This window comes from Mustela nigripes, chromosome 6, assembly GCF_022355385.1.
Source record: "Mustela nigripes isolate SB6536 chromosome 6, MUSNIG.SB6536, whole genome shotgun sequence".
Lineage (NCBI taxonomy): Eukaryota > Metazoa > Chordata > Mammalia > Carnivora > Mustelidae > Mustela > Mustela nigripes.
In genome coordinates, this window is record NC_081562.1 from 18,019,670 (window position 1) to 18,037,914 (window position 18,245).

An 18,245-nucleotide genomic window follows, 5' to 3' on the forward strand; every position below is an offset into this window, starting at 1 on the left:
TCAAATATCTATGATCTGGGCTCTTGGAAGCCTATAGCACAAAAGGAAGGAACCCAAAGCAGGAGAAGGATACTATAATTTTATCACAAATTAAATGACTGCTTCCCAGGGATTTAAAGAAAATTTTGTCTCCATGTCAGAACTCCCTAGGTTCAGAAAGTCTAAAGGTGTAAAATGAAATGAGATATGGAAATTGTTGTGGTGGGTTTAGGGAAGAAAAGAAAAAAGTCTCTCTCTAAGGATTTATTATATCCCACATCTGGGTATGACTTCTGACAGCTAGCTCAGCTGCACTGCTCCGTAGAGGAATTCAGAATAAAAATGCAACTTGGTCAGGGGTCAGTGTAGCCATGCATAAAATCCAGTACCTGCTTAGTTCAGAAATCATGCTAAGTTGGTTCAGGCTTGGAAACCTGCTTTGTTCAACCCATTTTCTTTCTTTGGCAGTATCATCTATATTTTACACAAGGGATTTTTTAAGTTGTTTTTTAAATTGCACTTTCAAGCCTGACTATAGGTGTTCAAGCTTGGCTCAGGGATCGAGATTTATTTTTTCCCTTTGAAGATGGCAGATTTGGAAATATTCCAGGAAAACAGTTCTTCCTTGAAGCTCTCAGTTGGGTGGTGATTAACTTCAGAAGCAGTGAGTTACTTTATAGATTATTCCTGTATTCCCCTTCCCCCACACCATTCTTCAGCAACAAACATTATAGGATTGGAGCATAAAGTGGTTTAGGGTTGCTAACTGCTAAATGGCACAGATGGGAAGGGGCATGAGGAATCCCTGGAAAAGCTCACTGTAGGCATACAGCTACTGCTCTGAGCCCTTTAAAAGCATTACTTCATTCTAATTTTCAATGCATTGGGTTTAAATGCCACCTCAATCACCTATTGGCTGTGTGACTCTGAGCAAGTTACTTAATATTCTCATGCCTCAGTTTGCCTCCTCTAGAAAATAGGGAGAGTAACTGTAGCTACCTCAGAGGGTTCTTACCGGGGCTAACTAGAACCCTTACAATACTTAGCATGTACCCGGCACAGAAGCATTTATAAATGTTAGCTATTATTAAATTTCTTAAATGATTACTACCATTTTAGAGATGAGGGAACTAACACTTAGAGAGATCAAATAATTTGCAGAAAGACATACAGTTGGCAAGTGGCCACCCCAGGACCTGAATCCAGGCATCTCTGCCTCCAGTACTTTGGTTATTGGCCCTTGATATTATGTTGCCCTAAAGGAACTTACAGTGCAGGAGGGAAAGTACATATATTTATAAGTAACTGTAATTTACAGAAAAAGAGGGAAGGTCCAAGGGGAGATTCTGTCCAGCTAGGGAGATGAGGGCTGTTTCAGAAAAGAGCAGTATCTCTTCCTATCATTGTTCTGAACAATTCTAACACTGAATTGCATTTCTATTAATTGGAATGCAACTGAATTGCCTTTCTAGTTATTGGTTGTGGGTTTTCAAATCTGGCTTGGGACAATTTTTTTTTTCTTATGTAAGGGTTAATTTTGGAAGGATACCATAAAAATGACATCCCCAGTGGCTTCAATATTGCTCCAACTCACAATCACTTCTCCATGCTTCCCCGATTCAACCCGACTAGAAAACCATCCCACCACTTACAGGATCTACCGAACTTGGCTGATCTTACCACCATGTTCCATTTCTTCCCCTCTAGCCTTTGTATTTTCATAACCATCAAGTAAGATTTTAATCTTATAATTCTTCATGACATCAGACATTGTCCCAGTGATTTTTAGGTGCTCACAGCATCTCCAGCTTTCTTTTTAACATGTCTGCCTTTTCCCCATCCTATTCATTTGCCGCGGTCACCGCTAGGCAATAATCCTTCACTTCATCACTTCTTCAAAGGGGTTAGAGAGACTTTTGGATTTGTTTCTAACAGGTTCTTTACAATTTTGTTTATAGCGGTTTTGGGGTATCACAGAACAGGCAAGGAAATGATAATAATTTACTGCCACAAATTAGGCTGGGTTTTTGGTATGGTTTGATCAGGGCTGAGCTGAACTACAGTAACCCAGAAGGAGCAACACACTAAAGATGGACCACAACATTCCTTAACATGCATGATGTTCTATTCTTATTCTTTCCATTATATCATGGATGGGATCTCCCCAAATTGGTGCACATCAGAGGTAGCTTAATAAAAGTATAGTATGACAGCCCCCCACCCCACCAGGAATTCTGATGTGGAGGTCTGGGGGATTATCTAAGATATGTCACAAAGGGATATGCTAGAGAGTTGTTGAAGGAGGGTGGTAGGTACGAGAGCTGCTGTGCTACACTGTGGATGTCCAGGGAAGGCCTGTCTGAAGATGTATAGTTGATTCATGCTGAGACCTGAATGAGGCGAAGGTATCTATGGGTATGTGGTAAAGAACATTCCAGGCAGCAAGAGTATGACTGCGGTGTGTGTGAAAGAGAAAGGGAAACAGTGTGACTGAAGAATAGGTAGAGTGTCCAGATAACATAGTCCTTTAAGGACCATTTTAAGGAGTTTGTGTCTCATTAGAATGACTCTGTGCCATGAATTGATTTGCATTTTAAAAAGACCACTCTGTGTGCTCTGTGATGCGTGGTATGGGTAAAAGCAGGCTGAAGGCGACTTGGGAGTCTCACTTAGAGCTGGTTGGAATGGAAGAAAGAGTGGGAGCTTGCCCAGTGAAGGGGGAATGTAGTGGAGTATTTCAGGAAGAAGAATGGCAGGTGCGGGGCCCTGAGGTGGAAAGATTGTTCTAGAAACCGAGGGATGGTAGAGGAGTGCTTTCAGAGGAAAATGGAGAACAGATAACATGAACTCCAGGATACCAGGATAAAAATGCTAAGTATAAAATATCAGCTAGGGTGGGCTGAAGGATCTGACATCTTTTGTATGACTAGGTTTTGTAGGCAGAGGCATTTTTCATTTGTTCATAATGTAGCCTGCTCTGATTTTCCCAAGAAAATCCAGAAATTTGGGGTTTTGTTTTCTTACTTTTAAATTTTGGCAAGCTAGTTTTTATTTTTATCTTTCATTAAGTTTTTTTTTTTTTAATTCTAATCCAGCCTAGTTAACATACAGTGTAATATTAGTCCCAGGTGTACAATACAGTGATTCAACACTTCTATACAACAGCCAGTGCTCATCAGTGAGTGCCCTCTTTAATCCCCACCTCTTATTTCATCCATCCTCCAACCCACCTCCCCTCTGGTAAACATCACTTTGTTTTTTTATACTTAAGAGTCTGTTTCTTGGTTTGCTTCTCTCTTTTTTCTTTTGGCCATTTGTTTTGTTTCTTAAGGTCCACAGATGAGTGAAATCATATGGTATTTGTCTTTCTCTGATTTATTTCACTTACCATTATACTCTCTAGCACCACCTATTTATTGCAAACAGCAGGATTTCATTTTTTTTAATGGCCAAATGATATTCCACTGTTTATACCATATACCACATCTTCTTTATCCATTCCATACAGAAACACTAATTCAGAGGGATACACTCCCCCCCACCATATTTATTACAGCATTACTTACAGTAGCCAAATAATGGAAGCAGCCCAAGTGTCCATCGATAGAGGAATGGCAAATTAGTTTTTAAAAAACAAACATTTTTAAACTCTGTGAGCTAAAGAAAAAGGTTCCTGTGGGATGGATTCCCACTATGTGGTCTTTGAGCAGCATGCCAACCTAGTGATGCCTCTGTGAAATTGGGGATAGTCTCCTGTTCTCTATACGTACCTGCGATCTCAAGGAAAGCTGTTATATTATAGTGATGACTGTGATGAACACGGTTCTGCCAGAGTTGTGCCCTGTATAGTTGCCCAAGTTAGCAACCCTACCTTTGAAAAGAATATAGAGTTGGAAGAAGTGACAGGGGAACATGAAACAGAGAAGGACAATGGTATGTTGAAGTCAAGTTGCACTGGTTCATCAGAGCCGATTGGGCACCCATTTTGCAAACTCTGCACTCACTAATGTCACCTCAGAAGCTGAAGTCCATCATGGTGGGAGTATTTACACCAGGGATATTGGCAGATGCTACAAATCAGGGCTTTATCCTCTCAGAGAGCTGGTTGTTAAACATTTACCAGGGCACCACTGGACTAGATCATCTCATGAAGGGCTTCAAGGACTTTAAGTATTTGGATTTTAGACTGTAGACAAGGGAGAGACAAGAAACTAACCTCTACATTCTTGGCCTCTTCTTTCAAAGAGCCCTCCACTTCTGACCTAAGTAAAACCTTGTTTTCCTTTGAAGAGATGTCTGCTTTTGCACCCTGCTGCTATGGATGTCTTCACCCTTCCTCATCTGTGTCCAGGCACAAAGGAAAGAAGGGAACAATATACTTTGATCCCCCTCAGTCTCTTTCAACCACTACTTCTCTGATCTCCAATAACCTCCTGTCCTTTGGGACTCAGTATGTTTCTTTTCTTTTCTTTTTTCAGGTTCTAGGATTCATTGTTTATGCACCTGACCATTAAGTAGAGTTACTGCTGAACTCAAATGAGGGCTTTGGTACCTTCCTCTAAGACTTCCCATCCACACCAAGGGTCATCGGCTCCCTGGAAGACTCACTGCTCATGTAGATAATCTATCAAGCACCTTAATCTCATGATCTGGTCACGTCACCAATGTCAGGGACATTTCACTTCTGCTCTACCTGAGACAGACCCAGAGTTGCACCCTGGAGAGCAGAGCCAATTTTGGAACTGATGCATCTTTGAAATGTGATTATGAGGACACCTTTACTGCAGGGTTGAGGTAAGGATTAAATGACATGACCTATGGAAAATGTCTAGTAATGCCAGGCAAATAAAAGGCGTCCAACATGGGGCACCTGGGTCGCTCAGTGGGTTAAGCCACTGCCTTTGGCTCAGGTCATGATCTCAGGGTCCTGGGATCGAGTCCCGCATCGGGCTCTCTGCTCAGCGGGGAGCCTGCTTCCCTCTCTCTCTCTCTGCCTGCCTCTCTGCCTACTTGTGATCTATCTCTATCAAATAAATAAATAAAATCTTTAAAAAAAAAGGTGTCCAACAAATATTTCCTTTCCTTATCTTTTGTTTTCTTTTAAAGATAGAAGTATAATATTGAAGCTCTGATATTTCTTCCCCCTTTATTTTGTAGTATCATTTGAATTTGACATAAATGGCTCATGTGTATGTAGTAAACTTTCTGGTAGGTGACATCTCTAGGAATCTGTTTTCTTCAGCACTCAGGAGCTTCTGGCATCTGATATTATTGGCAGCAATTGTGCTAACATGCACAACACAATACCCACCCTTTTAATTACAGAACATTCTTGCAGTAAAGTGACACTGATTCTCATCTGATTAATATTTATAGTTTTCACTTTTGGCTAAATGCCAGCTATCTTCATCATGTGAATTTTGTTGGCTTCCCAGCTCCCCTTTGCTGCCTCTCTTCCATTAACTTATTTTCAAGAGCTTATATCTTTGTTTTACCCAGTCCATAATTTGTGGTTCCCTTAGGTCATAGGCTTTCTACCCATGAGTGGCTTTTAATCAGCAATTGTATCTAAATATTAGTGAGCAATATTATATGTGAATATTACGTGCCTTTTAAGAACAAGAATTCTCACATTTGAGGGAGTGTAGGCAAGAGTCATTGTTCACCATCACTTTGATTACTGTGTGCAAATTGGTTCTCCTGGTTATTAATTAAGGGAGTACAGGACCCCTCTCTTCTGTGCCCTCCTTTTTGCTGTTTTTCTTAATCTTCCATTTGCTTCTCTTAGAATCCAAAAATCTATATTCCGAGATCCAAGCCATATTTTAACTAGTCACTGCAAAGGAATTTGTATTTTTTTCACAAACTTTTGCAAGCGTGGGAAGGTGCTGACCAGAACAACAGCTGTGATGTACTTTGTTATATATATTATCATTTAAAAATATCCAAATCCAGATGTACCAGAGGTGAAATTATTTTCCCTGAAGTAAAAAGACCATACATATTAAGGATTCCATCTTCAAAGTCTCTTTATCTTTCATTTCAGTATGATTGTCACTGGTCTAATTTAAATCCTCATTATTTTGTGCTTGGACAATTTCAATCGCATCCTAACTGTTCTTGGCTTCTTTCCATCCAAACTTGCATCGTCATATCCAATAATTTTCAGTGATGACCCACAGACCATGGCACTGGTTTCCAAAGAGTGTTCCAAGGGGCATGCTGGGTTCCGCAGCAGTGTCTAGAAAGATTGTGGCCAGAGGGCAGGGTGTCAGGTCCTACCTCTGTTTCAAGTAGGGCAGCTCTGTTTTGATCAATTTTATTATATTTGGGTTCCTTGCAGGACTCTATTTAAAGCAAGCATTTTGCTGTTGAGAATTTTTTGGTCCTGAAGAAAAGTCTGCCTTCTTGCATGATATGCAAATCCCTCTTCCACATGCCTCCACACTGGCATTCCCGCTACCCCTCTCTTCTCCTTATATTGGCTTACAGTGAATTGCTCACTCATCATCCCTTTAATAGCATTTCCTGGAGCCTTTGTTCATACTATGACATCTTTGCCTGGGTTTTCTTCCCTTTGTCTACTTGAAAATTACATCATTTATTCATTTAACAACAAATTACTGAGCATCTTCTATGTCCGTGACTTTTTAGGTGTTGGGGATTCCTGCTAATTCTTCATGGCCCACTTTATGACCTCTTTGAGGTGCTATCCGGGCAGATTTATCTGATGCATCCTCTTTACTTCCATGATACTTTGTCATACTGGTATTTTCTAATTAACTACATTATGCTCTAGTTTTTTGTGTGTTTTTCTTTTTGTGAGAGAGATATCCCTACTTATTTATGGATATTTTTTTTCCCTCTTATCATAGTTCTTGATTAGTTGCTCAAGAAAGGTTTATTGGGTAAATGAGTAAAGAAAAGACTTTTTTGTTTTGTTTTGTTTTTTTAAATCTATTTACCCCTGCTAAACAGTGAGTGCCATAAGGGTGGGATCTTTGTCTAGCTTGCCTGACATGTGGCAGGTGTTCAATGATTATTTGTTGAATTGATGAAGAGTTCTCATCTCTGCTGTGAAGCTAGCAGCTGTCGGAGTAGGAATAGAGTGGATAAAAGGCATTTCGAGGTGTTCTTGGTTTGGAAAGTGCTCCCTCGGGAGGTTTGTGGTGTTGAGAGTGCCCTGGGCATCCGCGGCTACTGTCTTTAACAGTCTTGGGCTGGTTACTTATATTTCTGTTTCAGTTACTTTGCTGTTAGAATGGATGGTTGGTCTCAAACTCATCCTCTTTTAAATAGGAATAATGCTATGATTCTCTGTATTTGGAAGCACAGCTGACCCTTGAAAAACACAGTTTTGAACTCCATGGGTCCACTTATATGCAGATTTTTACAGATTTATAAATATATTTTCTTTATGATTTTCCTAGTAACTTTTTATTATCTAGCTTATCTAAGAATACAATTTATATACATGTAACATACAAACTATGTGCTTTTTTGTTACAGGTAAGACTTCTTGTCAGCAGCAGGTTATTACTAGTTAATCTGGGGGGAGTCAAATGTTCTACATGGATTTTTGACTATGTGGGATATCAGTTCTCCTAACCCCCACATTTTTCCAGGGTCAACTATACCTTGTGAATCGAAGAGACTGCCTTCTCAGAACTCTCAACTTTAATCCACAAAAATCACAATTAACAGCAGTTTCCAATAGGTAGAATTTTCTTTATCTTTTAAGCAAGTTAATACATTACATACTTTTTTTCCCCCTTCGTCTATTATGTCAAAACACATGGGTATTTGTATAGTTGACTTTCTTCTCTTACATATAAATGATAGGAACAGCGAATAAATGGTGGCAACAGCCAATTTTAATACTATAATTTTAATTGTGAAAATAGTTTTATGTTCATATATAGAAATCATAAAGGATGAGAGAAATAATTTTTGATGATTCTGAGATATTAGTGAGAGAAATACATAGGATCGATATTATCACCTTGTATTTAGTGTAACTTTACATAAGGATTTGGTTAAAGGAAAGAAGAATGGCTGGAGTCAAAGGAGAAAATTTGAGAGGGTTAATGCACAATTTAATAATTTCTTCAAAACAAAGGGTTGCCTGGAAGAGAGGACAATTTCTCTGTTCCTTCAGAAAGCAGAACTGTAGGAAAAGGGTTGGAGTGACTAAGTTAGTCAAAGAAAGACTGTTGATTCTCAAAAGTTGTCAACCCCTGGAATGAGATCTAACAAGGCAGGTTTGGGACTTTCTTGATTCAGAGATCTTTAGAAACAAGTTGGGATTTTACCCGGCTGGAAATGTTTTAGATACGGGTCTGGAAGGTCCAACCTGGGATTTGGTCAATCTCAACTCTTTGCTGCTTCAGGTTATTCTGCAAGGGAATAACAATGCTTAGCCAGCCCAGAAAGAAAACATGATATATTACCAGCTGTGATTAGAGCTTAATAACGCCTTGCTACTCTGGAGTCCATGGGCATGGAATCCTTTGGCAGATAGGAAGGACCTTTGTTGGTGGACTTTGGAGCAACGTAATCCTAAAGCAGACTCTCGTTTCCCTCCACGGCCTCGCTCTGCCCCCTGTTGGCTGCATCGCTCATTGTACTCCCGTGTTCAAAATTATTTCCAGTGAGAACAGGAGTAGGTAGAAAGGGGTTATCAGGCTTTCATTCCCAGAACTACTTTTTCCATGGAAAATGAACCCGTTTGGGTAAATCTTGGGCCCATCCTCCCGCAAAGAGCAAGTGTCACACATATTCTGATGTCAAAGGCTACGCCAGTCTGGGCGTTGGGCGGCAGACCAAAATATCAGATGAGAGGTGTGGAAGTTATCGGCAACTTAGGTGACAGGAGCCAAGGAGGGTCTACCCGCCATGCGCACCCCATTGTGGTTGCCCAGCGACTGCGGGGCGCTCAGAACGGGGGCGTTGCTCAGAATGGTTCCAGGGACCCGGTTGGGCAGGTCAGTTTCTCTGCAGGAGGCTGCAGACGCCCGTCCTGGGACATGGCCCCAGAAGCTCCAGGTAGACGCGAGGGTCACAGTTCGCGCCCTCTGGGTGGGTTCAAAGGGCGGGATCTTTTGCTGTTTGCTCCTCCTCGGGACACCAGCCACCTCTGCCAGTGAAGGCGGCTCGGCTGTCTTTGCCAAGCCGGAGGGGCAGCGGCGAACTGCTGAGCCAGCCACTGTGGTCACGGGCCCCCTCCGCCAGGCCGACAGTCCCAGGCCGGGGGCGGCCGAGGAGCGCCCCGCCCCCGCCGCCGCGGCCCGGACCGAGACGCACACGCTCCTTAATCCCCCGCCCCACGTTGCCCCGGCGACGGCCCAGACGAGCAGGTGATGCATTGACAGCGAGCAGATGGTCCCCCGCGGAGGCGAGCGCGGCCCACAATGCGCCCCGCGCGGCGATCCCACTGCCGCCCTCCCCCGCCCGGCCGGCCCTCTGCGGCCCGCATGCTAATACGGGTGGTGGTGGCGGGCGGAGGGGGGCGGGGGGTGCGCCGCGGGGGCGGGGCCACAGGGGCTGCGGAGGGCACCCGGGCCGTGCTCTCTGCGGTGCGGCGCGCACCTCGGACTTGTGAACGCGGTTCCTAAATCCCTGCCCCAGAAGAGTTCCTCTCTTTCAACTCCCCGAGACACACTCTCCCCCGCCCAGCCTGCTCCGGCTCTCTCCTAATTCCCCCCAAGTGGTTAATTTCCATTGAGATAAACGCTTAACCCCCTCCTTTCGTGGCCTCACCCCTCGTCTGCAGCCCCTACCCGCATCTGCTCCCTGCTGGCATTTAATATTCAATCTTGGAAGACCAGAGGAATGGATTTACCATCACACATTCCCCCCTCACCCTTGCCCACTCCCTGGCGCTGACACTTGCTAAATGTGTACAGACGTATTATTTATCTCACCGCTCTACCCCCCTCCCCGCAACCCCATGCTTCAGGATCTCTTAGGCAGCTTCTCTTGGCCTTTCTTCCTGGAATTTCAAAAATAAATCACTCTTCCCCCGCGACTACCGTGCTGCTCCCTCTAGGGAAACCCTCCCATTCACATACCCTCCTCCTCCCATTCATTTGACACCCCCCACCCCTTCTCTACCCTATTCACCGCTGTGTGGCAAATTGAGGCGATCTTCTAGTAAGGGCATGAAAACTGCTAGGCACTATTCACAATTTTAATACTAACTTCATAGCTGTCACATAAATTCATTCCCGAGCCTACCCTATAATGGCCAAGAAGAAACTTTAAGGGGAAAAAAAAAACAAAAAAACCCACAAAAAAACAACACTGAAGACACTGCTATGGTGTCTTTCTTTGATTTGCAGGTGTTTTTTTGAAACTATTACTACAGTAACCATAGATAGCTTTTTCTAGCTGTCACATAGGGTGCTTTAAAAAAAACCCTCCTTTTTATTTTACAGTAGATAAAAAAAAAATGCCAATAGGCTTTTAAGAAAAGGAATAGAGAGAGAAAGAGAAAAAGACTAGTGAATAAAGTTGGGATAATACTAGGTCACAGAGCTGTCGAAACTAATGTCATAGTGCGGCTGCTGGGCAGGAGTACAGAAAACTTCTTGTTTCTTGATTTTTATGGAGATTTGGTCTAAGGCACGGAGCACTCTCTGAACAGGTTTAGAACAAGTGGCAAAGAAAGAACTCTTCACAATAAACTCCCTTCTGATGGGCTTTATGCCCGCAAACACCTGTGATTTACAAAGAGGCGTTGCAGGGGACAAAGGGAGGCGAGAGGGTCAGGCTTTGTGGGGAAATGATGCCTCATGTACCCATGGCCCTAAGGGATGGTTGTTTTATTTTAAAACTTGTCTTGGATGCTTGCTACACAACCTCACAATGAGAAAAGAAGCATTAGACTCTTCTAGTGCCGCCTAATGACTTCTTCAAATGCTTGTAACTCATTTTGAACTTTCATTTTGATAAGTTCTCAAACTGGAGAGTATTGCAGTTGCCAGAATTCAAGGAAGATCGACTTACGTGAAGACAGGAAAGCTAGAAATCATTTCATCAGACTTAGAAATAAGTGTTCAGAATGTTCACTTGAGAGGTGGACAAGATTTGTGTTTATTAATAATTTTATGAACTTTCTTCCTCTGATGAGTTTGATAATTTTATGTCCGTTTCCTTTCCATTTCTTGCTTCCTCCCCCTTCTCCTATTTTTTGAAGTTTTATTTTCATGACTTCTTATGGATTTGGCTCTCTCTCTGTTTTCTATAGTTTCTTTCCCTCTAATTTAGGGGTTCAGGCAAAACGTGAAAGCACAAGGCAAGGACATAGGAATTACATACAAGTCAGGGGAAATTTCTTTTGGACAGGGTGACCAAGGAGAGACCCTTCAGAGATTGCTTGTCTAAAACAAGGGAAGGAACAGAGGGAGACTCAAGCAAGTGGAGGTCTGTGAAGAGGCCCTAAAACAGGAAAGAGCTTCAGGGGTCCCGAGTCACTGAGAGAAATTTGGTGTGCCTGCACACTGGGAGTGGGAGCTGGATACTGTGAGATCAGGCGGAGACATGGGAAGTTGTGTCAGGCATGAGAAAAGACTGGATTTTACTCTAAGGGAAATAGGGAGCTACTGAAGAATTTTAAGAGACTCTTAAGAGAGTTTAAGAATTTTAAGAGAGAATTTAAAATCCTTAAAGACAATTTTAAGAATTTTAAGAAGATCGTTACTGCTGCTGTGAGGAGTGTGGATAGAATGATGGAAGAGTCGGAGGTGTAATAGCTAGTTAGGGAGATGATAGAAGGCTTTTGTAATAATCCAGATAGGAAATGATGGTGTCCTGGATTAAGGAGATGCTACTGAAAATTCAGAGAATGGATGGATTTGGGACTTAGCTTAGAGAAAGAACGATAAGACGTGATGAATGAGAGTGTGTGGGTGAGGTGATGGGGGAAAGAGAAACCAAGGAGAACTCATAGGTCTGAACAACTTGGCAGATGGTGGTTACATTATGGAGATGGGGAGTGACACATTATGGACGTTAAGGACTGAAAAAGAGTATGAATCAAGAATTCTGTTTCAGGGGCGCCTGGGTGGCTCAGTGAGTTAAAGCCTCTGCCTTTGGATCAGGTCATGATCCCAGGGTCCTGGGATTGAGCCCCTCATGGTGCTCTCTGTGCAGCGGGGAGCCAGCTTCCTCCTCTCTCTCTGCCCGCCTCTCTGCCTACTTGTAATCTCTGTCTGTCAAATAAATAAATAAATAATCTTAAAAAAAAAAAAGAATTCTGTTTCAACATGTTAATTCTGAGGAGGCCACATAGAGATGGTAGGCTTAGGAGTCAACACCTGATTGGCCCTATGTTGTCATCATTCCCTAGACTTCTCAGGATCAGTTTTGTGGCTTGGCGTGAAGGCATGAGCGGGCTAATAAGATTCCTGGCCTCCCGAATCCCAGCTGGATATCCTGAGACAGCTGGTGGTTAGCATCACCAGAGTTGCCGAGAAGTTATGAGCTGGAAGAACCATTAACGATCGTGGTCGAATGACTGACATGAATAAGCAGAAGCTATGAAAACTGGTCCAGGAGGAGGACGTAATTTGTTAGAGAGAGAGAAGGTGGCGGGGGGAGGAAAGTTCATATTAAGAAGCTGTAATATGTGGGGTCCCTGGGTGGCTCAGTCTGTTAAGCTTCTGCCTTCGGCTCAGGACATGATCCCAGGGTTCTGAGCTTGAGCCCCGCATAGGGCTCCCTGCTCAGCAGTGAGTCTGTTCCTCTCCCTCTCCCTCTCTGCCTGCTTGGTCTCTCTCTCTCTCTCTCTCTCTCAAGTATATAAAATCTTAAAAAAAATCTTAAAAAAAAAAAGCTGTAATATGTGACTAGAGAAATATTAGAGGGAAGATCTGTGCAGCCATGCACTTGACGTCTTTACAGTTGCTTTTGACCCAGGCTGAATCTCTTCTCTTAGGCTGTGAAACAACAATGACCTGCAAATTGCTATAAAGATGATTTAAGAAAAAAGGACAAACCACAAGCACATAAAATTGGGAATGGAAAGAGGTCTCTAATATGTTAGGGGTTATGTTTGGGAAGTCACTAATTCCTTTCCCCCCTTCAGGGTCCTGCTTCATAGAGTAAACATCTGTTTTGCATCAACTTCTCAGCTCTGTTAATGTAGGCCAGAGGACTCTCACAGTAAAGAGCTCCCTGGTAAAAATGAATTGGGGATTGAGGCTTAACTTTTAAGCTAGCATGGGTTTCCTACTCTCTCCATTCTGAGTTGACTGAAGATAACTCACAAGTCACAGTGGAGAAGCTGAGTAGATGAAATAGTGTCTGGGAGGCATACTGGCCGTAGTGTGAATTCTGCTTGCCATGTAGAAATCAGGAGCTTGCCAGAACCCAGGTCTGTTGTGTCTGGACACAAGAAAGCAAAAGAGGAACCAAGAGGGAAGCCTGAGTGTCTCAACTGGTTAGGCGTCTGCCTTTGGCCTGGGTCATGATCCCAGTATCCTGGGATCAAGTCCCACATTGAGGTCCTTGCTCAGCAGGGAACTGGGCTCCCTCTGCGTGATGCTTCCCCTGTTTGTGCTTTCTCTCTGTGACAAATAAACAAATAAAATCTAAGGAAGAAGAAGAAGCAGCAGCAGCAGCAGCAAGATAAAGACACACAGTGAGAGATATACCCTTATTACTTTTTAAATTTTATAACTACTGGTAAATTTGGCCCAATAATTTCTTTTTTTTTTTTAAGATTTTATTTATTTATTTGACACAGAGAGAGAGATCACAAGCAGAGAGAGGCAGGCAGAGAGAGAGGAGGAAGCAGCCTCCCTGCTGAGCAGAGAGTCCGATGGGGGGCTTGATCCCAGGACCTGAGATCATGACCTGAGCCGAAGGCAGAGGCTTCAACCCACTGAGCCACCCAGGCGCCCCTTGGTCCAATTATTTCTTGTGAAGGAGGAGTGTTTGTTTCTAAATTTTCTCTAGAGAAGTGGAATAGAAGCTACTATACCTATAATTCCAAGGAAATAGAATGGATAAACCAGTTTTCTCTTGCTATAGTAAACAAAGATTTAAAATATAAGAAAACACTGTGTAGAATTTTGTGTTGATCTATCCAACAGCCTCAAAAATTATTATATTGTATTAATAGGCAAAATAATTAAAATCAACTCAAGGAGAAATGGAAGACCCAACTAGAATAGCCGTCATGACAAAAATAAAAATGGTTTCAAATAATTGACTCTAAAAAAAGTCTCTGAGCCCAGACAGTTTTACAAATGAGTTCTTACAATGTTTTAAAGAATTAGAAGTTCCACATTATAAATTATGTTGAATTAACTAATTGTATGCCAAATAATAGTATAAAATTTAATTGTTAAAGACATTAATAAAGATAAGTTGAGGGGCGCCTGGGTGGCTCAGTGGGTTAAGCCTCTGCCATTGGCTCAGGTCATGATCTCGGTGCTCTGAGATCGAGCCCCGCATCAGACTCTCTGTTTGGCGGGGAGCCTGCTTCCCCCTCTCACTCTCTGCCTGACTCTCTGCCTACTTGTGATTTCTGTAAAATAAATAAAATATTAAAAAAAAGATAAGTTGAAATAGATAATAAGGGTTTTCTATTTCTAAGGAAACTGTAGATGAATTATCCCATATTATTATCTATACTAACCAAATACGCTGGATAAAATATTTTAAAAACCAAGTATCAGTGAGTTAAGAACAGTGGAATAAACTCCAAAAATATATAAGAAAGACAATAATTTAAAAGACAGAATAAAAATTAATCAATCAGAAAATAAACATATAAACAGGATCAATAAAAATAAAAGTTGGCTCTTTGAAGAGGATAATAAAATTGATAAGCCTCTGGCAAGATTTATCAAGAAAAAGGAGAAATGCAATATAAATAACATTAAGAATTTTAAAAGGAGCATATACTGAATAGATTAAAAACACAAGTGGATATTACATACACTGTAATGTCAGATTCGGAAACTTAAAAAATAAAAATTTCTTAAAAAACACAATTTACCGAAATAGACTCAAAAGAAATAGAAAACATAAATAGCCTTAAAATCATTAAATAGATTAAATGAGTAGTTAAAAAATTTCCCCACACTAAAAACATCAGAAGATGGTTTTACCAATATAATCATCCAAATATTTAAAGGGCAGGTGTTTCAATCCTATGCAAACTCTATCAACAATCAAAAAAAGAGAGTATTCTCCAAGTCATTGTATAAGGGTTACGTAACTTGATAACAAAACAAGGCAAGAATATTATAAGGGAGAAAAAAGTCAATTTCCACATGATCATTAAAGAAATAAAAGTAAATAAAACAAAATATTATCAGACAAAATCCAGCCATATGCTAAAAAAAAAAATACATTATGACCAAGTTGTTTTTATTCCACGAAGGTCCAGTTGGTTTAATACTAGAAATTTGATTAATGTGACATCACTTTAACAAGTTAAAAGGAAAAAAATGATCATCTTACCAGATGTAGAAAACACATTCAATAAAATTGATCATTTCTTTCTAATGAAAAAGCAAACAACTCATCCCTACCCCAAAGGCTTTGCAAATTGGAAATAGAAGGGAATTTATTTAAGCTGATAAAGCAATCTACAAAGAATAAATAAATAAATAAATACACCAAACTTTGTATTTGTTGGGAGAAATGTATAGATTCCTGTTTACATCAGGACCAATCAGGCATACATAGCTTTTGCAAAGGCTGAAGCTTATGTTGTTTTGGAAGCTCCGTCTCCTGAGGGTTAACAACTTGTCATGTGTCAAAATTACCTCCTCTATTTTTTGCAACTGCAAGCACCTTTTTTTCCCCAGCACCTTTGCAATGCAATTTCCTGTCTTAACTTCCTTTTGATTGAAATACTTTATAGTTCAATCCTCAATACCATAATTTAAAATATGTACCTATGTAAAATATGTACATATATAAAATATGTATTTTTTATAATTATAAACTGCATATGATAATAAACATAAAAAATTTGAGACTTAGAGATTTAGGTTATTTCATTCTGAGACCTTCTTTTAGTCTTTGGTAGTTTTAGGTCTATGGCAGAACTGTAAAGTTGGTACAGAGATATCCAATATATCTGACCACACAAAAGCCTGGCCTCTCCCATGGTCAATGTCCTCCACCTAAGTTGTACCATTGTTTTAACTGATAATCCTACAATGACACATAATGTCACACAAAGTCCATAGTTCCCATTTAGGGTTCATTCTTGGTGTTGTTCTATGGGTTTGGACAAATGTATAAAGACATGAGTCCATCATTATGGTACGACATAGAACACTGTCACTGTCCCCCAAATCCTCTATTCTCTGCCTATTCATCCCATCTCCACCAGTCCCTGGCAACCATTATCTTTTTACTGTCTCCACAGTTTCACCTATTCCAGAATGTCATGAGTAGTGCATTTAGTTGAAATCTCAGTATGTAGCCATTTCAAATTGGCTTCTTTCCCTTAATAGCACACATTTAAGCTTCCTCCATGTCTTTTCATGACTTGATAGTTTCTTTTTATTGATGAATAATATTCCATTTTCTGGATATATCCTAGTATGTTAAACCATTTACCTACTGAAGGACATCTTGTTTCCTTCCAAGTTCTGGCCATTATCAACAAAGCTGCTATAAACATACATTCATGTGTAGGTTTTGTATGGACATGTTTTTAATCTCTTCGAGTAAATACCAAGAAGCATGATTGCTGGATTATATGGTAATATGTTTAATTTTGTTATTTTAAAATCTTTTATACCAATTTATTGAAAGTGTTTCTCAATTTCACTAGGCTTTCCCTCTCTACCTACAATACTCTGTAAATCTTAATGATTTTTAGAGCTCACAGGGGCTGGTGCAAGCAACCTTTATTTGCTTTAGTAAATAAAAAATAAATGTGTCTGTGGGAAAAACACAGATGTCCAATATTACAACAGCTGTTCAACACTATATTAGAGATGTAAACTAGTGAAATAAGATAAGAAATTTAAAGTATAAAAAATTGAAAGGAAGAAACAAAACTCACTATTAGCAGGTGATGCAACTGTTCACATGAAAAACCCCAAATAATCTACAGGCGTATAACTCAGAATTAAAATGATAGTTGAGCTAGCTTGCTGTTTTAAAACTGTATAAAACTGGGGGAATCTGCGTGGGTCACTTGGTTAAGTGCCTGCCTTGGGCTCAGGTCATGATCTCAGCACCCTGGATTTGAGACCCACAATGGGCTCCCTGCTCAGCAGGGAGTCTGCTTCTCACTCGGCCCCTCCTCCCATGCTCTCTATCTGTTAAATAAATAAATAAAATCTTAAAAAAAAAACCTAGTGTATAACATTGAATCGCATTTTTAAAAAATACATTTATTTATTTATTTATTTATTTTAATAAGCATATAGTGTATTTTTTATCCCCAGGGGCACAGGTCTGTGAATCGCCAGGTTTACACACTTCACAGCACTCACCATAGCACATACCCTCCCCAATGTCCATAACTGCACCCCCCTCTCCCAACCCTGAATGTGATTAAGAGTAACTTATGGTTTGTCTCCCTCCCAATCCCATCTTGTTTCATTTATTTTTCTCCTACCCTTTTAACCCCCCCATGTTGCATCTCCACTTCCTCATATCAGGGAGATCATACGATAGTTGTCTTTCTCTGATTGACTTATTTCGCTAAGCATGATACCCTCTAGTTCCATCCACGTCGTCGCAAATGGCAAGATTTCATTTCTTTTGATGGCTGCATAGTATTCCATTGTGTATAGATACCACATCTTCTTTATCCATTCATCTGTGGATGGACATCTAGGTTCTTTCCATAGTTTGGCTGTTGTAGACATTGTTGCTATAAACATTTGGGAGCATGTACCCCTTCGGATCACTACATTTTTATCTTTAGGGTAAATACCCAGTAGTGCAATCGCTGGGTCATAGGGTAGTTCTATTTTCAACATTTTGAGGAACCTCCATGCTGTTTTCCAGAGTAGCTGCACCAGCTTGCATTCCCACCAACAGTGTAGGAGGGTTCCCCTTTCTCCACATCCTCGCCAGCATCTGTCATTTCCTGACTTGTTAATTTTAGCCATTCTGACTGGTGTGAGGTGATATCTCATTGTGGTTTTGATTTGTATTTCCCTGATGTCGAGTGGTGTGGAGCACTTTTTCATGTGTCTGTTGGTCATCTGGATGTCTTCTTTGCAGAAATGTCTGTTCATGTCTTCTGCTCATTCCTTGAATGGATTATTTGTTCTTTG

At 40.9% G+C, this 18,245-nt stretch overlaps 1 protein-coding gene across 9 annotated transcripts in view; it reads left to right on the forward strand.

Annotated features, from left to right (window-relative positions):
* Nucleotides 1-406: 406 nt before the first annotated feature.
* C6H12orf42 (chromosome 6 C12orf42 homolog) overlaps nucleotides 407-18,245 on the forward strand; it is a 158,269-nt gene continuing 140,430 nt past the window's right edge. For 8 of the 9 annotated variants that reach the window (XR_009404994.1, XR_009404996.1, XR_009404997.1 and 5 more), the window contains exons 1-2: nucleotides 407-643; nucleotides 4,458-4,773. The gene's annotated coding sequence lies outside the window, so the exon portion shown is untranslated. Of the gene's footprint in view, nucleotides 644-4,457; nucleotides 4,774-9,158; nucleotides 9,336-18,245 lie in introns of those variants that run through there. The other variant, XM_059404635.1, reaches the window with a different exon arrangement.